The 25,707-nt window shown below is 40.0% G+C and overlaps 1 pseudogene; it reads right to left on the bottom strand.

Moving 5' to 3' along the window:
* Vmn2r116l-ps9 (vomeronasal 2, receptor 116 like, pseudogene 9) overlaps window positions 1-25,707 on the bottom strand; it is a 62,964-nt pseudogene that overhangs the window by 23,165 nt on the left and 14,092 nt on the right.

Raw genomic sequence — 25,707 nt, 5'->3', positions numbered from 1 at the left:
AAAAGAGATACCCATAGGCATACAAGAAGCCTACAGAACTCCAAATAGATTGGACCAGAAAAGAAACACCTCCCGTCACATAATTGTCAAAACACCAAACGCACAAAATAAAGAAAGAATATTAAAAGCAGTAAGGGAAAAAGGTCAAGTAACATATAAAGGCAGACCTATCAGAATCACACCAGACTTCTCGCCAGAAACTATGAAGGCCAGAAGATCCTGGACTGATGTCATACAGACCCTAAGAGAACACAAATGCCAGCCCAGGTTACTGTATCCTTCAAAACTCTCAATTAACATAGATGGAGAAACCAAGATATTCCATGACAAAACCAAATTTACACAATATCTTTCTACAAATCCAGCACTACAAAGGATAATAAATGGTAAAGCCCAACATAAGGAGGCAAGCTATACCCTAGAAGAAGCAAGAAACTAATCGTCTTGGCAACAAAACAAAGAGAATGAAAGCACACAAACATAACCTCACATCCAAATATGAATATAACGGGAAGCAATAACCACTATTCCTTAATATCTCTCAACATCAATGGCCTCAACTCCCCAATAAAAAGAAATAGATTAACAAACTGGATACGCAACAAGGACCCTGAATTCTGCTGCCTACAGGAAACACACCTCAGAGACAAAGACAGACACTACCTCAGAGTGAAAGGCTGGAAAACAACTTTCCAAGAAAATGGTCAGAAGAAGCAAGCTGGAGTAGCCATTCTAATATCAAATAAAATCAATTTCCAACTAAAAGTCATCAAAAAAGATAGGGAAGGACACTTCATATTCATCAAAGGAAAAATCCACCAAGATGAACTCTCAATCCTAAATATCTATGCCCCAAATACAACGGCACCTACATACGTAAAAGAAACCTTACTAAAGCTCAAAACACACATTGCACCTCACACAATAATAGTAGGAGATTTCAACACCCCACTCTCATCAATGGACAGATCATGGAAACAGAAATTAAACAGAGATGTAGACAGACTAAGAGAAGTCATGAGCCAAATGGACCTAACGGATATTTATAGAACATTCTATCCTAAAGCAAAAGGATATACTTTCTTCTCAGCTCCACATGGTACTTTCTCCAAAATTGACCATATAATTGGTCAAAAAATGGGCCTCAACAGGTACAGAAAGATAGAAATAATCCCATGCGTGCTATCGGACCACCACGGCCTAAAACTGGTCTTCAATAACAATAAGGGAAGAACGCCCACATATACGTGGAAATTGAACAATGCTCTACTCAATGATAACCTGGTCAAGGAAGAAATAAAGAAAGAAATTAAAAACTTTTTAGAACTTAATGAAAATGAAGGTACAACATACCCAAACTTATGGGACACAATGAAAGCTGTGCTAAGAGGAAAACTCATAGCGCTGAGTGCCTGCAGAAAGGAACAGGAAAGAGCATATGTCAGCACCTTGACAGCACACCTCAAAGCTCTAGAACAAAAAGAAGCAAATACACCCAGGATAAGTAGAAGGCAGGAAATAATCAAACTCAGAGCTGAAATCAACCAAGTAGAAACAAAAAGGACCATAGAAAGAATCAATAGAACCAAAAGTTGGTTCTTTGAGAAAATCAACAAGATAGATAAACCCTTAGCCAGACTAACGAGAGGACACAGAGAGTGCGTCCAAATTAACAAAATCAGAAATGAAAAGAGAGACATAACTACAGATTCAGAGGAAATTCAAAAAATCATCAGATCTTACTATAAAAGCTTATATTCAACAAAACTTGAAAATCTTCAGGAAATGGACAATTTCCTAGACAGATACCAGGTACCGAAGTTAAATCAGGAACAGATAAACCAGTTAAACAACCCCATAACTCCTAAGGAAATAGAAGCAGTCATTAAAGGTCTCCCAACCAAAAAGAGCCCAGGTCCAGACAGGTTTAGTGCAGAATTCTATCAAACCTTCATAGAAGACCTTATACCAATATTATCCAAACTATTCCACAAAATTGAAACAGATAGATCACTACCGAATACCTTCCACGAAGCCACTATTACTCTTATACCTAAACCACACAAAGACACAACAAAGAAAGAGAACTTCAGACCAATTTCCCTTATGAATATCGATGCAAAAATACTCAATAAAATTCTGGCAAACCGATTTCAAGAGCACATCAAAACAATCATCCACCATGATCAAGTAGGCTTCATCCCAGGCATGCAGGGATGGTTTAATATATGGAAAACCATCAACGTGATCCATTATATAAACAAACTGAAAGAACAAAACCACATGATCATTTCATTAGATGCTGAGAAAGCATTTGACAAAATTCAACACCCCTTCATGATAAAAGTCCTGGAAAGAATAGGAATTCAAGGCCCATACCTGAACATGGTAAAATCCATATACAGCAAACCAATTGCTAACATTAAACTAAATGGAGAGAAACTTGAAGCAATCCCACTAAAATCAGGGACTAGACAAGGCTGCCCTCTCTCTCCCTACTTATTCAATATAGTTCTAGAAGTTCTAGCCAGAGCAATCAGACAACAAATGGATGTCAAGGGGATACAGATCGGAAAAGAAGAAGTCAAAATATCACTATTTGCAGATGATATGATAGTATATTTAACTGATCCCAAAAGTTCCACCAGAGAACTACTAAAGCTGATAAACAACTTCAGCAAAGTGGCTGGGTATAAAATTAACTCAAATAAATCAGTTGCCTTCCTCTATACAAAAGAGAAACAAGCCGAGAAAGAAATTAGGGAAACGACACCCTTCATAATAGACCCAAATAATATAAAGTACCTCGGAGTGACTTTAACAAATCAAGTAAAAGATCTGTACAATAAGAACTTCAAGACACTGAGGAAAGAAATTGAAGAAGACCTCAGAAGATGGAAAGATCTCCCATGCTCATGGATTGGCAGGATTAATATAGTAAAAATGGCCATTTTACCAAAAGCAATCTACAGATTCAATGCAATCCCCATCAAAATACCAATCCAATTCTTCAAAGAGTTAGACAGAAAAATTTGCAAATTCATCTGGAATAACAAAAAACCCAGGATAGCTAAAGCTATCCTCAACAATAAAAGGACTTCAGGGGGAATCACTATCCCTGAACTCAAGCAGTATTGCAGATCAATAGTGATAAAAACTGCATGGTATTGGTACAGAGACAGACAGATAGACCAATGGAATAGAATTGAAGACCCAGAAATGAACCCACACACCTATGGTCACTTGATTTTTGACAAAGGAGCCAAAACCATCCAATGGAAAAAAGATAGCATTTTCAGCAAATGGTGCTGGTTCAACTGGAGGTCAACATGTAGAAGAATGCAGATCGATCCATGCTTATCACCCTGTACAAAGCTTAAGTCCAAGTGGATCAAGGACCTCCACATCAAACCAGACACACTCAAACTAATAGAAGAAAAACTAGGGAAGCATCTGGAACACATGGGCACTGGAAAAAATTTCCTGAACAAAACACCAATGGCTTACGCTCTAAGATCAAGAATCGACAAATGGGATCTCATAAAACTGCAAAGCTTCTGTAAGGCAAAGGACACTGTGGTTAGGACAAATTGGCAACCAACAGTTTGGGAAAAGATCTTTACCAATCCTACAACAGATAGAGGCCTGATATCCAAAATATACAAAGAACTCAAGAAGTTAGACCGCAGGGAAACAAATAACCCTATTAAAAAATGGGGTTCAGAGCTAAACAAAGAATTCACAGCTGAGGAATGCCGAATGGCTGAGAAACACCTAAAGATATGTTCAACATCTTTAGTCTTAAGGGAAATGCAAATCAAAACAACCCTGAGATTTCACCTCACACCAGTGAGAATGGCTAAGATCAAAAACTCAGGTGACAGCAGATGCTGGCGAGGATGTGGAGAAAGAGGAACACTCCTCCATTGTTGGTGGGATTGCAGACTGGTAAAACCATTCTGGAAATCAGTCTGGAGGTTCCTCAGAAAATTGGACATTGAACTGCCTGAGGATCCAGCTATACCTCTCTTGGGCATATACCCAAAAGATGCCTCATCATATAAAAGAGACACGTGCTCCACTATGTTCATCGCAGCCTTATTTATAATAGCCAGAAGCTGGAAAGAACCCAGATGCCCTTCAACAGAGGAATGGATACAGAAAATGTGGTACATCTACACAATGGAATATTACTCAGCTATCAAAAACAACGAGTTTATGAAATTCGTAGGCAAATGGTTGGAACCGGAAAATATCATCCTGAGTGAGCTAACCCAATCACAGAAAGACATACATGGTATGCACTCATTGATAAGTGGCTATTAGCCCAAATGCTTGAATTACCCTAGATCCCTAGAACAAACGAAACTCAAGACGGATGATCAAAATGTGAATGCTTCACTCCTTCTTTAAATGAGGAAAAAGAATACCCTTGGCAGGGAAGGGAGAGGCAAAGATTAAAACAGAGACTGAAGGAACACCCATTCAGAGCCTGCCCCACCTGTGGCCCATACATATACAGCCACCCAATTAGACAAGATGGATGAAGCAAAGAAGTGCAGACCGACAGGAGCCGGATGTAGATCGCTCCTGAGAGACACAGCCAGAATACAGCAAATACAGAGGCGAATGCCAGCAGCAAACCACTGAACTGAGAATAGGATCCCCGTTCAAGGAATCAGAGAAAGAACTGGAAGAGCTTGAAGGGGCTCGAGACCCCATATGTACAACAGTGCCAAGCAACCAGAGCTTCCAGGGACTAAGCCACTACCTAAAGACTATACATGGACTGACTCTGGACTCTGACCTCTTAGGTAGCAATGAATATCCTAGTAAGAGCACCAGTGGAAGGGTAAGCCCTGGGACCTGCTAAGACTGAACCCCCAGTGAACTAGACTGTGGGGGGGAGGGCGGCAAGGGGGGAGGATGGGGAGGGGAACACCCATAAGGAAGGGGAGTGGGGAGGGGAATGTTTGCCCGGAAACCGGGAAAGGGAATAACACTCGAAATGTATATAAGAAATACTCAAGTTAATAAAAAAAAAAGAATAAAGAAGGGGTTGGGGATTTAGCTCAGTGGTAGAGCACTTGCCTAGCAAGCGCAAGGCCCTGGGTTCGGTCCCCACTCCGAAAAAAAGAAAAAGAAAATAAAGAAATAACAATGTGCAAAAAAATAAAAAGGATATGCCTGAAAGAATATTCTGGTGCATAGATTGGGGAAGGGGCAAAGAAGGAGGGCAGACAGAAAATATGAAGGAAGAGGCATCTTGGCTGTGCTAGCAGGAAAGCTGTTAGTGGGATATCACGCTTCTTGGGACTGTGGGAGTTAGGTTTTGGGTGCTTGCATGTGTGTGCACATCGGGCCAGTTGTCTATTAGAACAGAGACATCCACATGGCAGCTTTGAGAGATACAAGTTAGGGAATCATTAGTGTGCTCCTGCATTTTAATGGAGGAGCCCGATAAAACCCCAGTTTCATGCTGGGATGGAACCTGACCCTGGGTACTACTCAGGTCTGGAAAAACAGAAGAGCAGAGGAACCTAGAGATAGGAGGGCCAGAAGAAGTGTAAGGGAACCAAGGAGGGGAGAGCTGGAGACAGGGAGGCTAGGATTCCACAAAGCAGTGGCTGGTGAGCTGCTTCAGGCAAGACAAGAAGCAGGATGCCCTAGGACCAGGACGGAGCCAGTTTCATGGTGCTTGGGTAGAAAGAAAATCCTAGAGAGAAGTGGGCACTGAGATCAGCCCTCCTGAACATCTGCTAGAGGTGAGATAGGCAGGAGCTGACACGGAAGGTGGGGTAGGAAGACAGCTGCGACCTCCTTTTCCTTCTCCCCCTCCCCATCTTTATCCCTCACTTTTGTTTTAGATGAAGCAATCCCACAAAATGATAACCAGACCCTGTCCTGATATTCAAGTGCTGGAAAAGATATTCCAGTCTTGAGGGAAATCAAGACATGAGAATCTGGTTTTGCCCCAAATACTTATTCTGCAAATGTAAGACAGCCTGTGTGGATTCTGTGAAAAGATACACCATTTGAGTCAGGCACACTGTGTCATATAAACTTTGTCCATGAGGTGACGACGTTGTGCCACAAAAGGAAAACATTTACAACTATTGCTCTGCAAAACTTAGGAACAACTTCTAAAACAGATTGTACCATCCATCCCAGCCCCCTAACTTCCCACAGAACTAGGAGATATATTCCTGGATTCCAAAGCTCAAACTTTCAGAAGGCTCTGGGATTCCTTTCATTGTCTATGAGCCCTTAGATCCAGTTTGTCCAGTGTGTTCCCACCACTTTCTTTTCAAGGTCTCTTTTGTGACTCTGGTTCCTCTGGCCAATCTAGTCTCCTAGAAAACAATTCTCTTACTGCGAGGGAACAAGGAATAGCAGACAGACTCCCCTGCACTACTGGGTTCAATGTGTCCCAATTGAGCCAGAAGTGGCTGTCTCTTCAGCACAGACCTCCAGCAGGACGATGTCTGCCATCTTAGCCCATCCAGTGCACAGCTCTGTGGCGTCAGAGCATCATGCTTCTGTGTAGCCATCCTCACCATCCATCCCTGGCACTCTTTAATTTTCCCAAGCCAAGTCTGCTTATTGAGCATTGAGGGTTGACTCCCCTGCCCTCCTCATTTTGCACGGCCCATCCCCCTACTTCTGTCTGTTGCCTTGCTAGGTACCTTAAGTAAATGGAACACAGTATTATCCTTTTTGACTTCTCTGTTTAAGAAACCCCAAGGTTTACCATGTGGTAGCCTTTTTAGCACCAAGTGATATTTTGCCACACTGTTGCATCTACACACACCTGAGTGTAACAATCATCTGGAAATGAGCTTTTGCTTTGTTTCTACCCCTTAGCTAGATGGGCGGTGTGTCTTTGAGCCTCTGCTTTCAATTATCTTGTGTGAGTACCTAAAGATGAATGGCCAGATCACGTGGCAATTCTGTCTTTAGACCTTTGAGGGGCTACCTTGCTTGCCATAGAGGCTGCAGGAGTTTACAGTCCCACCAGTGTCTGTCCCTAAGATGCACAGTGGATGAAGAGAGTGTGAGACAGGTAACTGTAAGGCATTTTTTGATGGTTTTATGGGCAACTTGGGCTGTCTGTGAGCATGCTAGTTTCAGGTAGATAGGTATGGAGAAGAATGTCAGGGGGGGCTTACACATGAATCCCCCCAGCCAGAGCTGGGACAGGGCTTAAATGTAAGACTAGCTAGCTGCAATCCATGTACAGTTTCGTGGGCCAAAGGTAACATTCAGACCTTCACTCCAAACTTCCATGCCTTTTCTTTGGAGCCAACTGGAGTCAGAGGAGGGCACTGAGATAACTTCCATCTTTCTGAGGCCTACAGTTTCTTTTTCCATGTTTTAAGAGTTTTATGAAGTTTTGTCGTTTTTCACTGAAATAAAATTTTTGTGCTGTAAGGTCCAGGGTTGTCTCACTTTGTGCTTTCTTTATTGCTTCTATTTCCACTTTTAATTCCTTCATCTGTTTGATTTTGTTTTCCTGGAATTCTTTCAGGGATTTTTGTCATTCCTCTCTATAGGCTTCTGCTTGTTTATTTGTTTTCCTATGTTTCTCTAAGGGAGTTCTTTATGTCTTTCTTGAAGTTGTCCATCACCATGATCAAATGTGATTTAAAATCAAGATCTTGCTTTTCTGGTGTGTTTAGATATTCAGTGTTTGCTTTGGTAGGAGAATTGGGCTCCTATGATGCCATGTGGTCTTGGTTTGTGTTTCTTGAGTTCCTGTGATTGCCTCTCCCCATTAGGTTGTCTCTGGTATTACCTTGTTCTGCTATTTCTGACAATGGTTAGACCGTCCTATAGGCCTATGTGTCGGGAGTGCTGTAGACCTCCTGTTTTCTTTCAGCAAGTTATGGGAATAGAGTGTTCTTCTTTCAGGTGTGTAGTCTTTCCTGTCTACTTGTCTTCAGGTTTTCCTGTGGGCATGTGTCCTGAGTCCACCAGGCAGGTCACTTGGAGCAGAAAAGTTGGTCTTACCTCTGGTCGTGGGACTGAAGTTAATCCTGGGGGCTGCTTTTGAGCTCTCTGTGAGTGCAGCAAGCAGAAGGGCCTGCCCCACCTTTTCCCGGGGCCCCTGTGTCCTCTATTTCTTAATACCCACCAACAGCTCCTTCCTACTTTTTAATGTTTTACTTCTACAGGCATTGCAAACTAAGCATACATAACTAAAGAATTGAAGCCACCTGTATATTGTCTGTCTGGGTCTGGGTTACCTACAGAATGATTTTTTTTGCCAAGTTTCACTTATTTACCTGAAAATACAGTGATTTTATTTTTGTTTACATATAAATAACAGTCCCTTGTTTGTAGGCACCCCATTTTCATTATGCATTCATTAGGCCATGGACATTTAGGCTGATTTCATTTCCTGGCTTCTTTATGTAGGTCACTAGTGAATATGAGTGAACAAGCATTGCTGGGCTAAGATATAGAGTCCTTTGGATGTATGACCAGAAATGTTATAGGGTGCCTGTGTGTAGGGGTTCATATGTTCCACTTCAGCTTTTAGGGAAACCTCCAGACTGATCCCAGAGTTGCTGTACTACTTTCTACTTCTACCAACAATGTATAAGGCTTTGCCACTCTCCACATCTGTAACATTTGTTGTCATTGGTGCCTTGAAGATGACCATTCTGAGGTTAAATGAACTCTTAATGTAGTTTTAGTCTGTATTTCCTTGACGGTTAAGGATGTTGAAAACTTTTGAACTGTTTATTAGCCATGTTTATTTCTTATTTTGAGAACTTTCTTTTTAGTTCTATAGCCAAATTTAAAACTGTATTGTTCGTTTCCTTCATGTATGGATTTTCTGGGTTCTCTGTATATTTCCCCCCAATTCTTAATTAGATATAAGCTTGGAAATTATTTTCCCTTTTTGTGGACTGGCATTTTACAATTTCATTTGCTGTACAGTATATTTTGCTCTCTTGAGATTCCATTTTCCCTGTTTTATTGTTTCTTGTCCTCCAGAGTTATCTCAGAATGCTTTTATGTGTCCACTATTTGAAGCATGGTGTTGGCCTTTTCCTATAGAAGTTACAGGGTATCACAACTTATACTGAGGTCCATCATAAATTTGAAGTTTAGTTTTATTCACACTAAGAAATAAAGTTCTAGCTTCCTGGATGCTGCCGCCGCAGAGAGCCCTTGGGCAGCACCCCGCGAGCAAACTTGAGCCTCGGGACCACAGGTAAGACCAACTTGTCTGCTGCAAGAGAGCTGCCTGGTGAGAACGGGACACACAGAGGCAGAGTTCATCTAGGACCAGGCACGTCCTGTGTTTGCCGGAGATCCCACGCCCGCGGATCCCGGGCCCGCAGCAGCTCTCTGCTCCCAGACCCTGTGGGAAAGAGACCTCACCGCCTGATCAGGTGGGCACTCCTGAGGCTGCATAGCGGAAGAGACCACCAACACTGCCCACCCCTGCCCACATCCCTGGCCCAAGAGGAAACTGTATAAGGCCTCTGGGCTCCCGTGGGGGAGGGCCCAGGAGCGGCAGGACCCCTGCCTGAGACAACACCGGAACCTGAGGGAAACAGACCGGATAAACAGTTCTCTGCACCCAAATCCCGTGGGAGGGAGAGCTGAACTTTCAGAGAGGCAGACAAGCCTGGGAAACCAGAAGAGACTGCTCTCTGTACATACATCTCGGACGCCAGAGGAAAACACCAAAGGCCATCTGGAACCCTGGTGCACTTAAGCTCCCGGAAGGGGCGGAAAGGGTCTTCCTGGTTGCTGCCGCCGCAGAGAGCCCTTGGGCAGCACCCCGCGAGCAAACTTGAGCCTCGGGACCACAGGTAAGACCAACTTGTCTGCTGCAAGAAAGCTGCCTGGTGAACTCAAGACACAGGCCCACAGGAACAGCTGAAGACCTGTAGAGAGGAAAAACTACACGCCAGAAAGCAGAACACTCTGTCCCCATAACTGACTGAAAGAGAGGAAAACAGGTCTACAGCACTCCTGACACACAGGCTTATAGGACAGTCTAGCCACTGTCAGAAATAGCAGAACAAAGTAACACTAGAGATAATCTGATGGCGAGAGGCAAGCACAGGAACCCAAGCAACAGAAACCAAGACTACATGCCATCATCGGAGCCCAATTCTCCCACCAAAACAAACATGGAATATCCAAACACACCAGAAAAGCAAGATCTAGTTTCAAAATCATATTTGATCATGATGCTGGAGGACTTCAAGAAAGACATGAACACACTTAGGGAAACACAGGAAAACATTAATAAACAAGTAGAAGCCTACAGAGAGGAATCGCAAAAATCCCTGAAAGAATTCCAGGAAAACACAATCAAACAATTGAAGGAATTAAAATGGAAATAGAAGCAATCAAGAAAGAACATATGGAAACAACCCTGGATATAGAAAACCAAAAGAAGAGACAAGGAGCTGTAGATACAAGCCTCACCAACAGAATTCAAGAGATGGAAGAGAGAATCTCAGGAGCAGAAGATTCCATAGAAGTCATTGACTCAACTGTCAAAGATAATGTAAAGCGGAAAAAGCTACTGGTCCAAAACATACAGGAAATCCAGGACTCAATGAGAAGATCAAACCTAAGGATAATAGGTATAGAAGAGAGTGAAGACTCCCAGCTCAAAGGACCAGTAAATATCTTCAACAAAATCATAGAAGAAAACTTCCCTAACCTAAAAAAAGAGATACCCATAGGCATACAAGATGCCTACAGAACTCCAAATAGATTGGACCAGAAAAGAAACACCTCCCGTCACATAATAGTCAAAACACCAAATGCACAAAATAAAGAAAGAATATTAAAAGCAGTAAGGGAAAAAGGTCAAGTAACATATAAAGGCAGACCTATCAGAATCACAGCAGACTTCTCGCCAGAAACTATGAAGGCCAGAAGATCCTGGACTGATGTCATATAGACCCTAAGAGAACACAAATGCCAGCCCAGGTTACTGTATCCTTCAAAACTCTCAATTAACATAGATGGAGAAACCAAGATATTCCATGACAAAACCAAATTTACACAATATCTTTCTACAAATCCAGCACTACAAAGGATAATAAATGGTAAAGCCCAACACAAGGAGGCAAGCTATACCCTAGAAGAAGCAAGAAACTAATCGTCTTGGCAACAAAACAAAGAGAATGAAAGCACACAAACATAACCTCACATCCAAATATGAATATAACGGGAAGCAATAACCACTATTCCTTAATATCTCTCAACATCAATGGCCTCAACTCCCCAATAAAAAGAAATAGATTAACAAACTGGATACGCAACGAGGACCCTGCATTCTGCTGCCTACAGGAAACACACCTCAGAGACAAAGACAGACACTACCTCAGAGTGAAAGGCTGGAAAACAACTTTCCAAGCAAATGGTCAGAAGAAGCAAGCTGGAGTAGCCATTCTAATATCAAATAAAATCAATTTTCAACTAAAAGTCATCAAAAAAGATAAGGAAGGACACTTCATATTCATTAAAGGAAAAATCCACCAAGATGAACTCTCAATCCTAAATATCTATGCCCCAAATACAAGGGCACCTACATATGTAAAAGAAACCTTACTAAAGCTCAAAACACACATTGCACCTCACACAATAATAGTGGGAGATTTCAACACCCCACTCTCATCAATGGACAGATCATGGAAACAGAAATTAAACAGAGATGTAGACAGACTAAGAGAAGTCATGAGCCAAATGGACCTAACGGATATTTATAGAACATTCTATCCTAAAGCAAAAGGATATACCTTCTTCTCAGCTCCTCATGGTACTTTCTCCAAAATTGACCATATAATTGGTCAAAAAACGGGCCTCAACAGGTACAGAAAGATAGAAATAATCCCATGCGTGCTATCGGACCACCACGGCCTAAAACTGGTCTTCAATAACAATCAAGGAAGAATGTCCACATATACTTGGAAATTGAACAATGCTCTACTCAATGATAACCTGGTCAAGGAAGAAATAAAGAAAGAAATTAAAAACTTTCTAGAATTTAATGAAAATGAAGGTACAACATACCCAAACTTATGGGACACAATGAAAGCTGTGCTAAGAGGAAAACTCATAGCGCTGAGTGCCTGCAGAAAGAAACAGGAAAGAGCATATGTCAGCAGCTTGACAGCACACCTAAAAGATCTAGAACAAAAAGAAGCAAATACACCCAGGATGAGTAGAAGGCAGGAAATAATCAAACTCAGAGCTGAAATCAACCAAGTAGAAACAAAAAGGACCATAGAAAGAATCAACAGAACCAAAAGTTGGTTCTTTGAGAAAATCAACAAGATAGATAAACCCTTAGCCAGACTAACGAGAGGACACAGAGAGTGCGTCCAAATTAACAAAATCAGAAATGAAAAGGGAGACATAACAACAGATTCAGAGGAAATTCAAAAAATCATCAGATCATACTACAAAAACCTATATTCAACAAAACTTGAAAATCTTCAGGAAATGGACAATTTCCTAGACAGATACCAGGTACCGAAGTTAAATCAGGAACAGATAAACCAGTTAAACAACCCCAAAACTCCTAAGGAAATAGAAGCAGTCATTAAAGGTCTCCCAACCAAAAAGAGCCCAGGTCCAGACGGGTTTAGTGCAGAATTCTATCAAACCTTCATAGAAGACCTCATACCAATATTATCCAAACTATTCCACAAAATTGAAACAGATGGATCACTACCGAATACCTTCTACGAAGCCACTATTACTCTTATACCTAAACCACACAAAGACACAACAAAGAAAGAGAACTTCAGACCAATTTCCCTTATGAAGATCGACGCAAAAATACACAACAAAATTCTGGCAAACCGAATCCAAGAGCACATCAAAACAATCATCCACCATGATCAAGTAGGCTTCATCCCAGGCATGCAGGGATGGTTTAATATACGGAAAATCATCAACGTGATCCATTATATAAACAAACTAAAAGAACAAAACCACATGATCATTTCATTAGATGCTGAGAAAGCATTTGACAAAATTCAACACCCCTTCATGATAAAAGTCCTGGAAAGAATAGGAATTCAAGGCCCATACCTGAACATGGTAAAAGCCATATACAGCAAACCAGTTGCTAACATTAAACTAAATGGAGAGAAACTTGAAGCAATCCCACTAAAATCAGGGACTAGACAAGGCTGCCCTCTCTCTCCCTACTTATTCAATATAGTTCTTGAAGTTCTAGCCAGAGCAATCAGACAACAAAAGGATGTCAAGGGGATACAGATCGGAAAAGAAGAAGTCAAAATATCACTATTTGCAGATGATATGATAGTATATTTAAGTGATCCCAAAAGTTCCACCAGAGAACTACTAAAGCTGATAAACAACTTCAGCAAAGTGGCTGGGTATAAAATTAACTCAAATAAATCAGTTGCCTTCCTCTATACAAAAGAGAAACAAGCCGAGAAAGAAATTAGGGAAACGAACCCTTCATAATAGACCCAAATAATATAAAATACCTCAGAGTGACTTTAACAAAGCAAGTAAAAGATCTGTACAATAAGAACTTCAAGACACTGAAGAAGGAAATTGAAGAAGACCTCAGAAGATGGAAAGATCTCCCATGCTCATGGATTGGCAGGATTAATATAGTAAAAATGGCCATTTTACCAAAAGCAATCTACAGATTCAATGCAATCCCCATCAAAATACCAATCCAATTCTTCAAAGAGTTACACAGAACAATTTGCAAATTCATCTGGAATAACAAAAAACCCAGGATAGCTAAAGCTATCCTCAACAATGAAAGGACTTCAGGGGGAATCACTATCCCTGAACTCAAGCAGTATTACAGAGCAATAGTGATAAAAACTGCATGGTATTGGTACAGAGACAGACAGATAGACCAATGGAATAGAATTGAAGACCCAGAAATGAACCCACACACATATGGTCACTTGATTTTTGACAAATGAGCCAAAACCATCCAATGGAAAAAAGATAGCATTTTCAGCAAATGGTGCTGGTTCAACTGGAGGTCAACATGTAGAAGAATGCAGATCGATCCATGCTTATCACCCTGTACAAAGCTTAAGTCCAAGTGGATCAAGGACCTCCACATCAAACCAGACACACTCAAACTAATAGAAGAAAAACTAGGGAAGCATCTGGAACACATGGGCACTGGAAAAAATTTCCTGAACAAAACACCAATGGCTTATGCTCTAAGATCAAGAATTGACAAATGGGATCTCATAAAACTGCAAAGCTTCTGTAAGGCAAAGGACACTGTGGTTAGGACAAAACGGCAACCAACAGATTGGGAAAGGATCTTTACCAATCCTACAACAGATAGAGGCCTTATATCCAAAATATACAAAGAACTCAAGAAGTTAGACCACAGGGAAACAAATAACCCTATTAAAAAATGGGGCTCAGAGCTAAACAAAGAATTCACAGCTGAGGAATGCCGAATGGCGGAGAAACACCTAAAGAAATGCTCAACATCTTTAGTCATAAGGGAAATGCAAATCAAAACAACCCTGAGATTTCACCTCACACCAGTGAGAATGGCTAAGATCAAAAACTCAGGGGACAACAGATGCTGGCGAGGATGTGGAGAAAGAGGAACACTCCTCCATTGTTGGTGGGATTGCAAACTGGTAAAACCATTCTGGAAATCAGTCTGGAGGATCCTCAGAAAATTGGACATTGAACTGCCTGAGGATCCAGCTATACCTCTCTTGGGCATATACCCAAAAGATGCCCCAACATATAAAAAAGACACATGCTCCACTATGTTCATTGCAGCATTATTTATAATAGCCAGAAGCTGGAAAGAACCCAGATGCCCTTCAACAGAAGAATGGATACAGAAAATGTGGTACATCTACACAATGGAATATTACTCAGCTATCAAAAACAACGACTTTATGAAATTCGCTGGCAAATGGCTGGAACTGGAAAATATCATCCTGAGTGAGCTAACCCAAACACAGAAAGACATACATGGTATGCACTCACTGATAAGTGGCTATTACCCCAAATGCTTGAAATACCCTAAATGCCTAGAACAAATGGAACTCAAGACAGATGATCAAAATGTGAATGGTTCACTCCTTCTTTAAAAGGGGAACAAGAATACCCTTGGCAGGGAAGAGAGAGGCAAAGATTAAAACAGAGACTGAAGGAACACCCATTCAGAGCCTGCCCCACATGTGGCCCATGCATATACAGCCACCCAATTAGACAAGATGGATGAAGCAAAGAAGTGCAGACCGACAGGAGCCGGATGTAGATCGCTCCTGAGAGACACAGCCAGAATACAGCAAATACAGAGGCGAATGCCAGCAGCAAACCACTGAACTGAGAATAGGACCCCCGTTGAAGGAATCAGAGAAAGAACTGGAAGAGCTTTAAGGGGCTCGAGACCCCATATGTACAACAATGCCAAGCAACCAGAGCTTCCAGGGACTAAGCCACTACCTAAAGACTATACATGGCCTGACCCTGTACTCTGACCTCATAGGTAGCAATGAATATCCTAGTAAGAGCACCAGTGGAAGGGGAAGCCCTGGGTCCTGCTAAGACTGAACCCCCAGTGAACTAGACTGTTGGGGGGAGGGGGACAATGGGGGGAGGATGGGGAGGGGAACACCGATAAGAAAGGGGAGGGGGGTGGGGGATGTTTGCCCGGAAACTGGGAAAGGGAATAACACTCGAAATGTATATAAGAAATACTCAAGTTAATAAAAAAAAAAAGAAATAAAGTTCTATTTTCATTCCCTTCATATTAAAATCCAGTTTGAGCAGCACTGTTTGATGAAAATACTGTCATTTCTTCAATGTATGCATTTGGCATGATTATTTAAAATCTGAGTTCACTGTAAATGTGTGTATTCATGTCTGGGCCCTTTATTATCCTATCCTATAATATCATATCCTATCCTATCCTATCCACGCATTCTATTCTTTCTATTATATTCCATTCTATTTTATTGTACTGATCATATATGCATTTGTTTTTGTGCCAGTAATATGCTATTTCTATTATTATGACGCTGTTGTGAGTTTAAAGTATGTATAATGATACCTCCAGTTGTATTCATTTTGTTTAGGATTGCTTTATCTATCCTTGCTCTTCTGTGCTTTCACATTAATTTTAAGATTTTATAAGCCTGTGACGAAGAGTGTTGTTTTAAAAATTATTTTCTAGAAAATTTCATACATGAGTAAATCAAACATAACTAAACTAAACTATACCAAACCAAACCAGACCAAACCAGACCAAACCAAACCAAACCAAACTAAACCAAACCAAACCAAACCAAACTGTATTCACATCATTTCTGCTTTTCACCCCTCCTCCCATGGCTCACACTTTTCTTTGAAATTCACGACTCACCTCCCACCCCAACACATCATACTGAGTCTGTTCATTGTAGTTTGTCTGTATATACATGTGTTTATTGCTGACCACTTGGGATTGGATAACCTATCTGGGACCACATCTCTGGAGAAAACTTACTCTACATATCTCACGAGGCATTGACTGTCTAGTCCTCTTCACTTTGGGATAGGATCCTCTAAATATTGGCTCCTCATTGTGCATGCAGAGATTTCATGATGGTGTAATATTGATTGAAATTACATTTAAATGTCAATTGCTCTCTTTACTATGACCAATATACAACATCAATTTTTGTAACCCATGATTTTAGGAGGTCTTTCTATTTTCTAATGTGTTCTTCAACTCAATTACTTTCTTCACTGTCTTAAAGTTTTCATGGTAGAGCTCTTTCTTGGTTTGGTTGCCTTGCCCAGATTTATTCTTAGATATTTAATTTCTTTATGGCTATTGTCAACGGGATTATTTTGTCATTTTTTTGTTGATATATTCATCACTGGTATAAAGGAATACTTTGTGGTAATTTTGCATTCCCTAATCTCAGTTGGGAATTGTTGGTTTTCCTTCCACTTAGCACAACTGTGATTATAGGTTTTCCAAATATAGCTAACATCTCCATGAATTTTATTATGAGGAAATATTGGATTTTTTCAAAAGACTTCTCTTCATCTATTGACAGGATCATGTGATTTCTGTGTTTGGGTCCACTTATGTGAGCAATTTCACTTATTGATTTACATTTGTAGATTCATCCCTGAATATCTGGAATGAAGTCAACTTGGTTATGGTGACTGATCTTTTTGATGTGATAGCAAATTAAGTTTACAGATGTTTTTTGAGAATTTATTTTCATTCATATTTTTATTTTTTAAACCATTTGATTTTTTGAAATTACAATATCATTACAGACTTTCTCCCTTCCATCTTACTAACTTGTACACATATGTTTCTTAGGAAGACTGGTCTGTGATTTCTGTTTTTGTTGTATCTTTATCTGGTTTGAGTTTCAGGTTACTACACCAGTATTAATCATTCTGGTTTCATAGAGTATTGAAGTCGTCACTTCTTTTCTATTTTATACAATAATTTGAAAAGCACTGATAGTAGTTCTTTAACATTATGGTAAAATGCTGCAGATTTTGTTCCTAGAATTTCTTAGTTGCAAAATCTCACAGTTTATTTTCATTGCTAATTAATCAGTCTGTTTAAATACTATCTTATTGATGTTCAGGTGTACTTTTTGGAATACCTGAGAGGATTCTATATTCTAACACATTCTCCTAGTATTTATTCTTTTTATTAAAGAATTAATGTTAAAAATTATTGTTAAAGCTAGTATAGAATTGGTCATTTTTGGAACAGACATTTGCCTTTTTTTCTTTCATGTTTTCATTTCTGTACTGGGATTTTCATCAGGACATGATTTGTTGATTTGGAAAAATATTTCTTGTTTTGAAAATTTAAGTCACATTTCTCTTCTACTAAATGCATTTACAATTTAGGAGAGGAGAAGTCCTAGTAGGATCAAATCATCTCTGGATTGGCAGTTTACTTCCACAGTCTCCCTCTGCTTTCTATTAGGCTCATAAGAGAAGCTACTTTCTGTACCTTTCGTATGTGAATATTGACCTGGCAACACAAAACACTGATGTGGATTTAGAACACTGTCTTCCCCTCATGGAAACTTTTTTCTTTTTATTAACCTCTGTATGTGTTTTGACTTACTTATCCTTTTATCAGTTACAAGTCATTTATTTCATACCCTTAGAGATCCACAATAAGTATCGTGACCTCAAAAGCATACATTAAGAAAATCCCATTGTTGATGTTTCAAGCAAGCCAATTAGAGACACTTTACCTGCCAGGCTGAAAATGTCAGGTCTTTTGCCTTTCTTACTGGTTTTACTTCTACTTGATGAAGAAGCATCTTGTGAAGGCTGTGGGCCACAGCATACACCGCATTGCATATATTATAAGCAAATTCAGTCATGACCATGTCAAAACGGCTTCCTGGTGTTTCATGCAATTAGGCAGACAATTCTCCAGTGTATTGCGGTCATCATCAGCAAATGAGCAGTTAAAACAGAAGAACAAAAATCTTGTAAGGTAAAAATCTTCTGGGTATTTGGAAGGATGAACGGTTTGGATAAAATTTCTGTAACCAGAGGTTTCCTTTTGGTGATGTGAAAAGATAATGCTCCTATGGAATGAATGTGAAATGAAATGCTTTGACTGGATGATAACATCCCAGTCTGAGTTCATGATCCAGACTTTCCTTGTAACTAAAGTTTGTATTTAATAAAACAGGAAGCATCTCATAAAATCACTTTCACCATTGTTGATGATCACATTTGCTGTGATTTCACAAGATGTGTAGGACTCAATAGGTAGATTGGTAAAAAAGACACTTCATTAACTCGGATCATTTCCACAAAATCTACACATATTTTGTTTCTGTCCATTTCTGCCCTCAATTCTGATATTATCTGAACACCATTTTGTCCTTTAGATACAATCATTCCTACCCAGCTCCAGTGGGAATAATTCAACAAGGAGACAATGGAATGGGTGTGAGACATGTACTTGTAGACTATTTGATAGATATCACGAAACTGCTCATGATTATTCAGGTTAGGGACAAAAGACACAATGGTCAACTAAAAGGAAAAGAAGATAAAGAGAACAAAAGAATTAAGAGAAGGAAGCATAAAGCACATGTCCAATCATGACAGGCTTTTAGAATCATGTTAAATAATGAGAATTCATGCACCATGATTGTATATGTGTGTACATGAGGCCAAAGTTCGATATTGTAGTTCTTTGTCATTATTCACTTTTTAATTTTTCTTTTTTCTTTTTGTCTTATTTTCCTCATTTATTTTTGCAAAGGATTCTAAGTAAACCTGTAGCTTACTGTTTTGGTTACCCTGACTAGTCTGTGACCTGCTTAACCAGAACTTATGTTACAGATTTTTATTGTTTTCAGTTGGTTTCATATTCAAATTTATGTTCTCATGTTTGTGAATCAATGACTTTAGGCACAAAGCTGCTTCTCTAGACCATGTTTTGTGCAGGAATAGAAACCTTACCTTTACACTCAGGGTTCCCTGCAATCACCGTCTGCTCCAGCCTATTCCTTTTCTTTGTCCTGAATACATCACAGAATACTTATGCTTTGGGATGATAAACTGTCAGATGCATAGGCACATGTTTCATTTATCCTCTTTTAGTACCTTGGACAGGGACTGAATTATAAGTAATTTTATCTTTCTTAACTTTACACATTCTCACCTGTGGATATTTGTACAGTTCTAGCACTGTCCTACATTTTTAGATATTTTCCATGATATGCCTGTTAGGGCTGCAACTGACTTCATTTCTCTACTACATGTGTAATTAGGCACATACTTCTTCGGCCCGGAAAGCCATGTGATGCATCTATCCAATATCCACCATTCATTGAACAGGTATATATATATTATACCCCAGAGACACACTGGGTAAAATATGTGGGTTTCTGTTGAATTCCTCAAAGGCATAAACCATTGTCAGAAACACCTGGTAGTTTTTTAAATTTAACCTGCACAGAAGATACAAGAATATTTAGGGATCTCTGGTTTGAATGTCAAATAGCTTCATATGTTAATACTCTGTCCTCAGCTGATGACATTATTAATGAAGTGTATAGAACTTTGAAGAAGTTGAGCCTTACTTAAATTGGGTTATTAGGGATGGGTATTTGGGTTTTATATTGTCACCTTACTTACTGTCTAAACTCTTTTTACAGAGTGAAAATATAGCATAGCCAAGCAACTTCTAGATCCTACCATTCGTATTTTCCTGCCTGCTGTCAAGTATTGTCTAACATGATGAACAAAATCTCTTTGAAGTGTAAGCCAAAATAAGCTCCTTTCCCTTACCTTGCCTTTGTTTTGGTATTTTTATCACAGTAATAAAAAATTGGCAAAAAATACTCAAAGCAGGACTCTTATTTTGTATGCAACATAAATAATATCATAGATTAAATGCTTATATCTTTATATTATTAGCATTTTCAAATTTATACACTTTTTTTATTAACTTTTTATACATTTTTTTCTTTTTTTTTATTAACTTGAGTATTTCTTATATACAATTCGAGTGTTATTCCCTTTCCGGTTTCCGGGCAAACATCCCCCTCCTCCCTCCCCTTCCTTAGGCGTGTTCCCTTCCCCACCCTCCCCCCATTGCCGCCCTCCCCCCTGCAGTCTAGTTCACTGGCGGTTCAGTCTTAGCAGGACCCAGGACTTCCCCTTCCACTGGTGCTCTTACTAGGATATTCACTGCTACCTATGAGGTCAGAGTCCAGAGTCAGTCCATGTATAGTCTTTAGGTAGAGGCTTAGTCCCTGGAAGCTCTGGTTGCTTGGCATTGTTGTACATAAGGGGTCTCGAGCCCCTTCAAGCTCTTCCAGTTCTTTCTCTGATTCCTTGAACGGGGGTCCTATTCTCAGTTCAGTGGTTTGCTGCTGGCATTCGCCTCTGTATTTGCTGTATTCTGGCTGTGTCTCTCAGGAGCAATCTACATCCGGCTCCTGTCGGTCTGCACTTCTTTGCTTCATCCATCTTGTCTAATTGGGTGGCTGTATATGTATGGGCCACATGTGGGGCAGGCTCTGAATGGGTGTTCCTTCAGTCTCTGTTTTAATCTTTGCCTCTCCCTTCCCTGCCAAGGGTATTCTTGCTCCCCTTTTAAAGAAGGAGTGAAACATTCACATTTTGATCATCCGTCTTGAGTTTCATTTGTTCTAGGCATCTAGGGTAATTCAAGCATTTGGGCTAATAGTCACTTATCAATGAGTGCATACCATGTATGTCTTTCTGTGATTGGGTTAGCTCACTCAGGATGATATTCTCCGGTTCCAACCATTTGCCTACGAATTTCATAAAGTCATTGTTTTTGATTGCTGAGTAATATTCCATTGTGTAGATGTACCACATTTTCTGTATCCATTCCTCTGTTGAAGGGCATCTGGATTCTTTCCAGCTTCTGGCTACTATAAATAAGGCTGCGATGAACATAGTGGAGCACATGTCTTTTTTATATGTTGGGGTATCTTTTGGGTATATGCCAAAGAGAGGTATAGCTGGATCCTCAGGCAGTTCAATGTCCAGTTTTCTGAGGAACCTCCAGACTGGTTTCCAGAATGGTTGTACCAGTCTGCAATCCCACCAACAATGGAGGAGTGTTCCTCTTTCTCCACATCCTCACCAGCATCTGTGGTCACCTGAGCTTTTGATCTTAGCGATTCTCACTAGAGTGAGGTGAAATCTCAGGGTTGTTTTGATTTGCATTTCCCTTATGACTAAAGATGTTGAACATTTCTTTAGGTGTTTCTCAGCCATTCGGCATTCCTCAGCTGTGAATTCTTTGTTTAGCTCTGAACCCCATTTTTTAATAGGGTTATTTGTCTCCCTGTGGTCTATCTTCTTGAGTTCTTTGTATATTTTGGATATGAGGCCTCTATCTGTTGTAGGATTGGTAAAGATCTTTTCCCAATCTGTTGGTTGCCAATTTGTCCTAACCACAGTGTCCTTTGTCTTACAGAAGCTTTGCGGTTTTATGAGATCCCATTTGTCGAATCTTGATCTTAGAGCATAAGCCATTGGTGTTTTGTTCAGGAAATTTTTTCCAGTGCCCATGTGTTCCAGATGCTTCCACAGTTTTTCTTCTGTTAGTTTGAGTGTGTCTGGTTTGATGTGGAGGTCCTTGATCCACTTGGACTTAAGCTTTGTACAGGGTGATAGGCATAGATTGATCTGCATTCTTCTACATGTTGACCTCCAGTTGAACCAGCACCATTTGCTGAAAATGCTATCTTTTTTCCATTGGATGGTTTTGGCTCCTTTGTCAAAAATCAAGTGACCATAGGTGTGTGGGTTCATTTCTGAGTCTTCAATTCTATTCCATTGGTCTATCTCTCTGTCTCTGTACCAATACCATGCAGTTTTTATCACTATTGCTCTGTAATACTGCTTGAGTTCAGGGATAGTGATTCCCCCTGAAGTCCTTTTATTGTTGAGGATAGTTTTAGCTATCCGGGGTTTTTTGTTATTCCAGATGAATTTGCAAATTGTTCTGTCTAACTCTTTGAAGAATTGGATTGGTATTTTGATGGGGATTGCATTGAATCTGTAGATCACTTTTGGTAAAATGGCCATTTTTACTATATTAATCCTGCTGATCCATGAGCATGGGAGATCTTTCCATCTTCTGAGGTCTTCTTCAATTTCTTTCTTCAGTGTCTTGAAGTTCTTATTGTACAAATATTTTACTTGCTTGGTTAAAGTCACACCGAGGTACTTTATATTATTTGGGTCTATTATGAAGGGTGTCGTTTCCCTAATTTCTTTCTTGGCTAGTTTCTCTTTTGTGTAGAGGAAGGCTACTGATTTGTTTGAGTTAATTTCAAACCCAGCCACTTTGCTGAAGTTGTTTATCAGCTTTAGTAGTTCTCTGGTGGAACTTTTGGGATCAAATAAATATCCTATCATATCATCTGCAAATACTGATATTTTGACTTCTTCTTTTCTGATCTGTATCACCCTGACCTCCTATTGTTGTCTGATTGCTCTGGCTAGAACTTCAAGAACTTTATTTATAAGGAGGGAGAGAGTGGGCAGCCTTGTCTGGTCCCTGATTTTAGTGGGATTGCTTCAAGTTTCACTCCATTTGTTTAATGTTAGCAACTGGTTTGCTGTATATGGCTTTTACTATGTTTAGGTATGGGCCTTGAATTCTTATTCTTTCCAGGACTTTTATCATGAAGGGGTGTTGAATTTTGTCAAATGCTTTCTCAGCATCTAATGAAATGATCATGTGGTTTTGTTCTTTAAGTTTGTTTATATAATGGATCACGTTGATGGTTTTCCAAATATTAAACCATCCCTGCATGCCTGGAATGAAGCCTACTTGATCATGGTGGATTATTGTTTTGATGTGCTCTTGGATTCGGTTTGCCAGAATTTTATTGAGTATTTTTGCGTCGATATTCATAAGGGAAATTGGTCTGAAGTTCTCTTTCTTTGTTGGGTCTTTGTGTGCTTTAGGTATAAGAGTAATTGTGGCTTCATAAAAGGAATTCGGTAGTCCTCCATCTGTTTCAATTTTGTGGAATAGTTTGGATAATATTGGTACGAGGTCTTCTATGAAGGTCTGATAGAATTCTGCACTAAACCCTTCTGGACCTGGGCTCTATTTGGTTGAGAGACCTTTAATGACTGCTTCTATTTCCTTAGGAGTTATGGGGTTGTTTAACTGGTTTATCTGTTCCTGATTTAACTTCGGTACCTGGTATGTCTAGGAAATTGTCCATTTCCTGCAGATTTTCAAATTTTGTTGATGACTTTTAGTTGAAAATTGATTTTATTTGATATTAGGATGGCTACTCCAGCTTGCTTCTTCTGACCATTTGCTTGGAAAGTTGTTTTCCAGCCTTTCACTCTGAGGTAGTGTCTGTCTTTGTCTCTGAGGTGTGTTTCCTGTAGGCAGCAGAATGCAGGGTCCTCGTTGCGTATCCAGTTTGTTAATCTATGTCTTTTTATTGGGGAGTTGAGGCCATTGATGTTGAGAGATATTAAGGAATAGCGATTATTGCTTCCTGTTATATTCATATTTGGATGTGAGGTTATGTTTCTGTGCTTTTCTTCTCATTGTTTTGTTGCCAAGACGATTAGTTTCTTGCTTCTTCTAGGGTATAGCTTGCCTCCTTATGTTGGACTTTACCATTTATTATCCTTTGTAGTGCTGGATTTGTAGAAAGATATTGTGTAAATTTGGTTTTGTCATGGAATATCTTGGTTTCTCCATCTATGTTAATTGAGAGTTTTGAAGGATACAGTAACCTGGGCTGGCATTAGTGTTCTCTTACGGTCTGTATGACATCAGTCCAGGATCTTCTGGCCTTCATAGTTTCTGGAGAAAAGTCTGGTGTGATTCTGATAGGTCTGCCTTTATATGTTACTTGACCTTTTCCCCTTACTGCTTTTAATATTCTTTCTTTATTTTGTGCGTTTGGTGTTTTGACTATTATGTGACGGGAGGTGTTTCTTTTCTGGTCCAATCTATTGGGAGTTCTGTAGGCTTCTTGTATGCCTATGGGTATCTCTTTTTTTAGGTTAGGGAAGTTTTCTTCTATGATTTTGTTGAAGATATTTACTGGTCCTTTGAGCTGGGAGTCTTCACTGTCTTCTGTACCTATTATCCTTAGGTTTGATCTTCTCATTGAGTCCTGGATTTCCTGTATGTTTTGGACCAGTAGCTTTTTCTGCTTTACATTATCTTTGACAGTTGAGTCAATGATTTCTATGGAATCTTCTGCCCCTGAGATTCTCTCTTCCATCTCTTGTATTCTGTTGTTGAAGCTTGTATCTACAGCTCCTTGTCTCTTCTTTTGGTTTTCTATATCCAGGGTTGTTTCCATGTGTTCTTTCTTGATTGCTTCTATTTCCATTTTTAATTCCTTCAGCTGTTTGATTGTGTTTTCCTGGAATTCTTTCAGGGATTTTTGTGTCTCCTCTCTATGGGCTTCTACCTGTTTATTTATGTTTTCCTGGAATTCTTTCAGGGATTTTTGCGATTCCTCTCTGTAGGCTTCTACTTGTTCTCTAAGGGAGTTCTTCATGTCTTTCTTGAAGTCCTCCAGCATCATGATCAAATATGATTTTGAAACTAGATCTTGATTTTCTGGTGTGTTTGGTTATTCCATGTTTGTTTTGATGGGAGAATTGGGCTCCGATGGTGCCATGTAGTCTTGGTTTCTGTTGCTTGGGTTCCTGCGCTTGCCTCTTGCCATCAGATTATCTCTAGTGTTCCTTTGTTCTGCTATTTCTCACAGTGGCTAGACTGTCCTATAAGCCTGTGTGTCAGGAGTGCTGTAGACCTGTTTTCCTGTTTTCTTTCAGCCTGTTATGGGGACAGAGTGTTCTGCTTTCGGGCGTGTAGTTTTTCCTCTCTACAGGTCTTCAGCTGTTCCTGTGGGCCTGTGTCTTGAGTTCACCAGGCAGGTCACTTGCAGCAGAAAAGTTGGTCTTACCTGTGGTCCCAAGGCTCAAGTTTGCTGGCAGGGTCCTGCCCACGAGCTCTCTGCAGTGGCAGCAACCAGGAAGATCTGTGCCACCGTTTCCGGGAGCTTCAGTGCACCAGGGTTCCAGATGGCATTTGGTGTTTTCCTCTGGAATCAGTAATGTGTGCAGGTCAGCTCCAAAAAAAAAGAAAAAGGAAAAAAAAACCTAGTAATGTGTGCAGGTGCAGTCTCTTCTGCTTTCCCAGGCGTG

The sequence above is a fragment of the Rattus norvegicus genome, chromosome 12, assembly GCF_021556685.1.
Source record: "Rattus norvegicus strain SHRSP/BbbUtx chromosome 12, alternate assembly SHRSP_T2T, whole genome shotgun sequence".
NCBI lineage: Eukaryota > Metazoa > Chordata > Mammalia > Rodentia > Muridae > Rattus > Rattus norvegicus.
Note: the sequence above shows the minus strand (reverse complement) of the source record. Positions and strands in the feature narration are given on the sequence as shown.